Below are 7,659 nucleotides of genomic sequence, written 5' to 3' on the forward strand. Positions count from 1 at the left end.
TACTATGTGAGCCAAGTCACCTGGCTGTGTTTTCTTCATTTGTGACTAGCATTGTACAGAAGGTAAGTCACCTGGGAGTCTTAACNGCTCTTGAAAATACATGGACAAAATCATAAAATGCCATTGTAACAGGACATGACAAACACCTTACACAATTATTTGTCTGTTATGGAANAAAGAACTGAGCTTCCTGCTTTGTCAATCTTCTCCTATAGCAGCACTCAGAAGGTTGAGGCACAAGGATGAATTGCATCCATTTTGGCAGGGATTTCTGTGGAGTAACTCAGGGAGTAAAGTTCTTGGTTGGCATTCACATTTTAAGTTATACATGACTACATGATCTAGACAGATGGAGGAACGCCTGTCTTTCTAGAACATGTGAGTCTGAGTAGCGCATCAGAAATCCAATGTCATCTTTGGCTATAATAGAAAGTGTGAGGCAAGTCTGGTCTGTACTAAAATAGTCTCAAAACAAGTTAAAAAGTGTGTCAGGGAGGGACATGCAATCCATGATTCTAAGAAAGTTGGAGGTGGTTTCAGAATGCAAGGATCATTGGACATGGAAAGAGGCTTAGTGTTTAGTGGGCATAGAGAAAATCTCTAGGATTAGGAGAGAACCCTGATATTTGCAGAATACCTAAATTCAATGCCCAGCAGGTATGGTGGTGATGTTAGTGACTTGAAACTATCTGTACCTTCAGTGTTCTGGCTCTTTCCTGGATTTAATAAGCACAGTGCCCATGCACACATGCACATGCACACACACACAAAGAGAGAGACAGAGATGGAGACAGAGACCTTGTAACACTCAGACCTATAAGGTCATCTTATCAAATACTTCCCTCAAGACTCAGGGAATCCTGTAGAAGAGAACAAAGAAGGGGGGTTAGAGCCAGAGGGGATAGTGGACACCAAGGCAGCCAGGCCTTCTTAAACACAGGAGAACTAATACCCACATGAACTCAGAGAGACTGAGGTAGCTTTCTCAGGGCCTGTGTGGGTGTCTTGCTGAGAAAAAAAGTGGACACAAGCTCCCATCCCAAACACAGAAACTGTTGATAAGAATTTGCAAATGAAAAAATCTTTCTCTCCAGTGAAATCTTTCTGAGGGTACAAACCTCACTCTTACCTGAAGAACTAATGACCAAGTGTACATGCCAACACAAAGTGAACTCATAGGACCCTTTGGAGGTCCTATGTCTAATAATAGTTTGTCAGACCTTTTGTTTGGGGGGCTTTTGTTTTTGCTTTTTAATTTATTTCAATTTAATATTTGTTTCAATTTCTTCATCTTACAGCACACTTACTGCTCCCCTCAAGGTCACATCCTCTAGCATTCCTTCCCCCACACCTCCTTCCCTTCTCCTCTGAGTGAGTGGGGGCTTTCTGGGTATCCTCATACCCTGGTACTTGTTGTATTTTCAAGGCTAGGTTTATCCTCTCCCACAGGATCATACCTAGTTTGAGTATGGCCTGGGTTATAGACTGGCAGTATTTCACCTAGCCAACTATAAATATTATGTTCTGGGGTTTAGAACAAGAAAGGATCTCAATATCGAGACCTGAAAAGTGAAATAATACAAGTGTACAAGCTCTGAATGATAGAGTTCTGGCACCCCGGAGAGAGCAAGCAACACAGATAGGGCCCATNGCTCATTAAAGTGAACTTGACCGAAGTTTGAACCCAGGTAAACTAACAGGCTGGTACCTAGGATTAGTTTCCAAGTTGTCCCCCAACAAAACCTGAGTCCAGCTCCAGTTTCTAGGCTAATCCTCAACAAGACTATAGTTTGGGGGACTTTTGGGATAGCATTGGAAATGTAAATGAGGAAAATACCTAATAAAAATATTTTTTAAATAACATTTATAAATACAGTCATTAAAAAAAAAGACTATAGTTTTCAGGTTACACCCTCAACAAGACCAGTGTTTCCAGGTCATTGCCCCTAAAACCTGCACCCCAGGTTACAAGCCCACCAGTTTGTGGTTGGAAGTGTGGCTGCAATAGGGAGGAGTAGGCAGAGAGGTTTATAGAGGCTTCAGTGGAGACATAATATTCAGAGATCTGGAGCCTGGATTACTGCCTGATTGGTCTGGGATTCAGAGAACTATCTGCAGTGCTTAGAACAGGTATGTAATGATTTTCCCTTCGTTCATGCAGTTTGATGTAGAGAAATTTAGACTCCGGGATAGGGCTAAAAATTTGAATTTCTGTCTCTTTAGAGGAACACATTGAAGATGTTGGGTTTCATTCCAAATGAAGTTTTAGCCTCACCTCCAATATATTTCTATTGGAGTTTGTATATTTCATTAGTGTGCTTCATATAATTTTTTTTAGACAAGTATTCTCTATGTTGTTGGCCATGTGGCTCTGGGTAAGGTAGAAATCAGATCATTATTTCTAACATGTTCCCTCATGTTTCCTTTCACTGAAATGATAGTCTTAATTTGTTTTTTGTGGGCCCCTGCTTCTACTGTAGACCTATACACCATGTATCTTTGATCTCATTCAACTCCCAATAGATGGAATGAAACTTGTGAGTTACTCATATGTATTGCCTTGGGCTATGCTTTGCATCATTTACGCAAAGTTTTTTTTTGGGGGGGTGGATATGATCTGCTTTTGGGATAAAGGAACACCTGAAAATTGTAGAAACCCATTGTNATCATCCTGCTTAGTAGGAATTCAGTACTGATCCACAACAGAAGGGGTTTTGTTTGTTTAATTGTTTGTTAGCTTGTTTGGTTTTGTTTTATTGGTTTTGTTGGTTGCTTGCTTTGTTTTCTCTTTTTTTCATTTTTTCTTTTTCTTTATTAATAAATTTAATATTCCTTTAATTCTTTTTAAAGTACAGTCCTTATCCCTCTCTCAGTCTGACCTCTGACTGTTCATCATCCCATTCCTTCTCCCTATTTTTCCCTTTTTTATTGATCATTTCAGTAATTTACATTTCAAATGTTGTCTCCCTTCCTGTTTTCAACTCTGCAAGTCAATTCTTTCCCTTGTCCTTTGACTGAGCTACATGTACAACCCTCCTGTGTGGTTGATCAGTTAGGTGCACAAAACATTTAAACTAATGTGAGCAACATAGCCACAACTCCTATGAAGGAGGATTAAAAGGAACAGAGACAATTAACATCTAGTACATTCAGACCACAAGGCACCTTGGACTCCTCAGAGATGCCTAAAGGGAAGAAGTCAACACAGGGCAAAGTAAACATGCTTTTGAGCCTGGCTTTGAGATCTTGAACTTTTTGTCATGCTTTAATGAGATGACTACCAGGAACCTCTATATCCAGATTTTATATCATATGTCTCTAAAGCCTTATTCCAATGGACTTCAAAACTCTATGAATTATTTACATTTTATATAAAGGTATGAAATAATATGCAGGTCATAAAGCATTTACTTTACAAAAAATTATTTTAAAACTTCAGTTGTAATAAAAAAGAACAAAGGAAAATAGTCTTCCAAGTCATTATACCCCCTTTATGTATAGCAAACTATCAAAACATAATTTGTTACTCCGTATTTATTGAACACTTTGAAAAGGAGTTCTTTGTTTATTCAATTCAGACAGTAACATTGATGTTTAAAGTATCTAAATTTAAGAACTCTGCAACAAATACTCTCTGGAGAGAAGTCAAAATGTGCACACTGAAGCCAGGCATGTCAGGATTCACAATCTTGAGAAGGTGGATAAAGTTATCAGCTATAGTAGATATCTAGGCTGTCCTAAGGTAGAAAGAAAGGCAAAAAAAAAAACCAAAAAAAAAAAACAAAAAAAGAAAAAAAGAAACCTCTCTCAGGCTCCTTCTTTCTGTCTTCCCCCACAACCTGACTCCCTGTCTGAATGTCCAGTTCCCTGCTCTTGTTCCTTAGGACCAGTGAACTCACCTGAGATTTCCCCACAATTAACATGCTTTTGTATTCTTAAAACAACGCATAGATTGAAAGAGACTCTTCACCGGTGAAGAGCACACGCTGCTTTTGCAGAGAACCAAAGTTCTGTTTCAGAGCTAATAAACAGGTGACTGTCCAATGGAACTCAGGCTTCAGGTGCAAGGACCATCCTTTTAGACCTCTGTGAATGCTGTCTTTCACATGCACAAATCCACATAATACACATGTAGCTATTCAACTAGCTGAAGAAGACTTTAAAGAAAAGGTGAACTTAATTTCACAAAGGAATAAAAAATGGCCCAATTAATGAAAATGGTGATGTTGATCAGTAGCAGTTGTGTGGCTCTGAAGAGAGCATGTGGAATTTCAGGTGTGTTCATTGAGCTCAAATGCTATCCCCAAAGCCCCCTATACCTTCCTCCCACCCTGCTCCCCAACCCACCCACTCCCACTTCCTGGCCCTGGCATTACCCTGTACTTGGGCATATGAACTTTGTAAGACTAAAGGCCTCTCCTCCCATCAATAGCCGACTAGGCCATCCTCTGCTACATAGGCAACTAGAGACACAAGCTCTGGGGGTCGGGGGGTACTGGTTAGTTCATATTGTTGATCCTCCTATAGGGTTGCAGACCCCTTTAGCTCCTTGGGTACTTTCTCTAACTCCTTCATTAGGGGCCCTGTGTTGCATCCAATAGATGACTGTGAGCATCCACTTCTGTATTTGCCAGGCANTGGATCCTGTCAATGAGAAGACCACACCTAAGGATAATAGGTATAGGCCAGGATTCTTAATTAACCAGCAATCATCTCTCCAGGCTTATGTTTGACAACATAAAAAGCACTCACAGATACTGAATCACAAGGAATTAGATGTCTATTTTGCAGAGAAGCTTACCACTTTAGCATTATATTTAATTCATTACATTTCAAATGTTTTGTGTACATGTATGTGTTGATGGTGTGCTTGTTTATGTTTTAGATAGTCACATGTAGATCTGCCAAAGCAAAACCAGGGTCCTGAGTCTTTCAAAGAAAAGTCTGGATGTGCTTCACTTGGTAAAGTTTTTATCTGTCCATTCACTGGATCTGTGAATTCCATTAATCAGGGTGTAATAATGCATACCAGTGTCTCAGCACCCTACATATAGTGATTTCAGAGCAGAAATTCTATATCATTCTATCTACTTACCTGAATACCTAATATGAAAAATCAAGCAACTTCCTTTTGACATGGAGCTAGAGTCCCTCAGCACTTTCCTTATGATCTCTCTCGACTTCATCTTATCCCTGCTCAGGAATGGAATAAAAGCTGTGACAAATAAGTAACTAAAAATCAAAATAATAAAAAAAAACCTGAACAATTTTTATAGTATAAACTTTAAGTATATATGGATAGGAGAATAGAAAGAAAAAAATGTGCAGAGTGGGGAGACTAAGAAACAAAAATAAATATAACCATACCCATTTATACCTGTGGGATGATGTCTGACTGAAACAAAATTGTATAATTTACATATGCTAATTATCAGTTTTAAGTTCACACGAACTAGAGCCACTAAGCTTCACAACAATCTTCAGAACTATATCTTATATCAAAATAATTGCATATTTCCTGATTTTTAGTGTAATTATAAGTGGCCCATGAAAACATATGTTGCTCATATGTTTCAGAACTTGTTTCCATTCAGTTTTCAGTAGACAAAGCTTCAATAATGTTAAAAAAATTCTAGCTCCCTATTTATTATTACTTTTTGTTTTCATTAATTATTTATTCACTTTACCACCTGATCACATTCTGCCTTTCCTTTTCTCCCAGGCCTACGTTCTGACCTATCTCATCAGATCCTACTCCCATTCTCCTCAGAGAAGGAGAGGCACCCATTCCCCAAAACCACCAATTACCACACAACTCTGGCACACCAAGTTGCATCAGAACTAAATGCATCCTCTCCCACTGAGGCCAGACAAGGCAGCCCAGCTAGATGAAAAGATTTCAATGGAAGGCAACAAAGTTCAATGAGAGACAACCTTGGTCTGATTTTTAGGAGACACATATTAAGACCAATCTTTACATCTGCTCCATATGTGTAGGGGGCCTAGGTCTAGACCATGCATGCTCTTTGGTTGGTGGTTCAGTCTCTATGAATGCCCAATGGGTCCAGGTGACTTGGCTCTGTAGGTCTCCTTCTGGTATACTTGACCCCATCTGACTCCCTCAATCCTTTCTCTGGCTTTTCCACAAGACTCCCTAAATTCTGCCTAGTATTTGGCTGTGCATGTCCATCTGTTGCCATCACTTGCTGTATGAATCCTCACATGATGGTTATGTTAGGCTTCTGTCCTGAAGCGCAACCAAGTATAATCAAGAGTGTCAGAGTTTGGCTCTCCTCCACGAGGTAGGTCTCAAGTTTGTTCACTCATTGGTTTGTTATTCCTTCAATCTCAGCTCCATCTTTATCCCTGCATATCTTGTAGGCAGGGAAATTTTTAGATGGAAGGTTTTATGGGTGGGTTGGTGTCCCCCTCCCCACACTGGAAATCTGGCCTGGCATCAGGAGGAGGCCACTTCAGTCTCCTTCTCCCCAGCTGCTGATGACTCAGCCAGGATCAGTCCCATATACTCCAGGAGCATGCCCCATCCCAGGTCTCTGCCTTGTCCCTGTGATGCCTCCATATGGATTGTAGGACTGTCTCCCTTGCTCCAAATCCTCTCCAGCATGTGCTGTCACTTGAGTTTTTTATCTTAGCCATGATGATGTGTATAGGATGGAATCTCAAAATCCTTTCAATTTGCATTTGACTAGGAATGTTGAATATTTCTTTTGTATTAGATATTTTCTTCATTTACATTTCAAATGCTATCCCTAAAGTCCCCTATACCCTCCCTCCAACCTGCTCCCAAACTCACCCACTCCCACTTCCTCGCCCTGGCATTCCCCTGTACTGGGGCATATAATCTTTGCAAAACTAAGGGCCTCCCCTCCCATTGATGACTAACTAGGCCATCCTCTGCAACACATGCAACTAGAGATACAAGCTCGGGGGGGGGGGCACTGATTAGTTAATAATGTTGTTCCTCCTATAGGGTTGCAGACCCCTTTAGCTCCTTGGGTACTTTCTCTAGCTCCTCCATTGGGACCCTGTGATCCATCCAATAGATGACTGTGAGCCTCCACTTCTCTATTTGACAGACAGTGGCATAGCCTCACAAGAGATAGCTATATCAGGGTCCTGTCAGCAAAATCTTGCTGGCATATGCAATAGTGTCTGGGTTTGGTGGTTGTTTATGGGATGAATCCCCGTGTGGGGCAGTCTCTGGATGGTTCTTCCTTCCATCTCAGCTCCAAACTTTGTCTCTGTAACTTCTTCCATGGGTATTTTGTTCCCCGTCCTAAGAGGGAAAGAGGTATTCACACTTCGGTATTCATTCTTCTTGAGTTTTATGTGTTTTGTAAATTGTATCTTGGGTATTGTAAGTTTCTGGGCTAATTAATATCCACTTACCAGTAAATGCATATCATGTGTGTTCTTTTGTAATTGGGTTACCTCACTCAGAATGATATCCTCCAGATCCATCCATTTACCTAAGAATTTCATAAATTCATTGTTTTTAATAGCTGAGTAGTTCTCCATTGTGTAAATGTACCACAGTTTCTGTATCCATTCTTCTGTTGAGGGACATCTGGGTTCTTTCCAGCTTCTGGCTATTATAAATAAGGCTGCTACGAATATAGTAGAGCATGTGTCCTTATT

This window comes from Mus caroli, chromosome 5 (assembly GCF_900094665.2).
Source record: "Mus caroli chromosome 5, CAROLI_EIJ_v1.1, whole genome shotgun sequence".
In the NCBI taxonomy this organism is placed as follows: Eukaryota; Metazoa; Chordata; class Mammalia; order Rodentia; family Muridae; genus Mus; species Mus caroli.